This window comes from Schistocerca nitens, chromosome 6, assembly GCF_023898315.1.
Source record: "Schistocerca nitens isolate TAMUIC-IGC-003100 chromosome 6, iqSchNite1.1, whole genome shotgun sequence".
Taxonomy (NCBI): Eukaryota; Metazoa; Arthropoda; class Insecta; order Orthoptera; family Acrididae; genus Schistocerca; species Schistocerca nitens.
Window position 1 is genome coordinate 615420974 of NC_064619.1, and position 2118 is coordinate 615423091.

The window sequence follows — 2118 nt, forward strand, 5'->3', positions numbered from 1 at the left end:
AAGATTATACCCAGCAAACGAACCTCTGGTGCCCTTTTCAGGAAACCTGGGGTCGCCAAGATTGTACCCAGCAAACGAACACTCAACCTCTGGTCCCCTTCTCAGGAACCCTGGGGTCGCCAAGATTGTACCCAGCAAACGAATGCTCAACCTCTGGTCCCCTTCTCAGGAACCCTGGAGTCGCCAAGATTATACCCAGCAAACGAATACTGAGCCTCTAAGTGAGAGCACCTCCTAACTACACTCTAGCAGTGGACGAGTTCCTAAATAAATATTTTCCAGGACAGTAGATGCGTCGTGGTTCGCCAACAACACTGGCTTCCTTGAAATGATACCAATACGTCCTAACCTCACCACACCTGACAACTCGTTTATGGGTCATTAATGCACATCTACCTGCACGTCGAAATGGTTCGAACTAACAAGGGGAGGCCGCCAATTGTGAAATTCAGATTCGATTCACACTGCGCATAATAAAAGCTCATGGCCAGAGGTGTAATGTGGCAAAGCACCAAGATGCACTTCTCAGCCGTTGTCGAGAAAATCGACAGTTAAAAGAAACCGTTGCGGTGAAATACTCTCTACGATTGATAGTTTTCTACAGCGTCTTGGCGCAACGGTAAGCGCTCGGGTTTGTAAACCGAAGGTCGCCGGATCAAATCTCGCGCCATGCAATTTTTTTTATTATTAGTTTTTTGTAATTCAAACATATATATATATATATATATATATATATATATATATATATATATATATATATATTTATATTAATGAATTGCTTATGCATGTTGGTGAAGGCGGATCGCTCTCCAACTGTACCGCCTCCATTTTTCCGTTTTTTTAACAGGGTGTACCGAAGCTCTCCCGTCCGCACTGATTTTCGACGAAGTTATAAGTTGCGCTAGGGACCGCATCTACCTTCTTTCGAAGTTAGCAGGCAACTACGCTGTTATGCGGCGGTTCGTTTTGGCCCATTCAACATCTGTCCTTCAAGTGTAACGAGCGAGTAACGGAGTTTATATTTCATACCTGCCACAGCGAATTTGTGTTCGTGGGGTCTCTATTCTAATTCGAACGTTTGACTTACGCTGTACGTATTCGTTTCGGAATATCGTTTCTACGTCTTCCGTTAACTATACGTGGTTAACATTATGAAGACAATTAATAACATTTGTGAAATACAACTTTGTTTGCGGAAAACATAATGATGTTCGAAGTCGCCAGTTTTTCCACGACAAACGACTTTCAACAAGTTATTATATGCATAATTGTTGCAACTGATTGCCGGTTAAAAATATATACAGCTCTGCGGCCCGCGTCTTCATGCAAGCTGCATGCACGCTTTAGGGCCACTTTTATATATATATATATATATATATATATATATATATATATATATATATATATATATATGTGTGTGTGTGTGTGTGTATATACACATTTGAATTACAAATAACAAATACTAAAAAAAAAAAATTGCATGGTGCGAGATTCGATCCGGCGACCTTCGGCTTACAAACCCGAGCGCTTACCTCTGCGCCACGACGCTGTGGAAAATTGCTAATTGTAGAGAGTATTTCACCGCAACGGTTTCTTTTAACTGTCGATTTTCTCGACAACGGCTGAGAAGTGCATCTTGATGCTTTGCCACATTACACCTCTGGCCATGAGCTTTTATTATGCGCAGTATGAATCGAATCTAAATTTCACAATTGGCGGCCTCCCCTTGTAAGAAATTCGCAATGCCGTGGAGGAGGCATTTCGCACTATAAAACCAGACTTGCTGAAAAATAGGTGAAGATGAATATAGAGGTGTATGAAAGTGTTTTACAGCATAGTGGGGAACGTACCGATTTACTGAACACTAAATACTTAAGTAAGTGCCTGTGCTAAAACAAACCTAGTCAGCCAGCATTCGGAACTACTGGATACGGCAACTTCTCGCCCACCCTGTACATGCTTGGCGTTAATTTGGTCAGTTTGGCTGTCTCTAATTTGGTGCCCGGCACAAATGTAATTACGTAAGTGGCTATTAGATGAATTAAAAATTACGTCATGTAGGAATAGTAGTTCTGATCTTATTTGGCTACTGCGATAAATAGTTACCAGATTTGATTT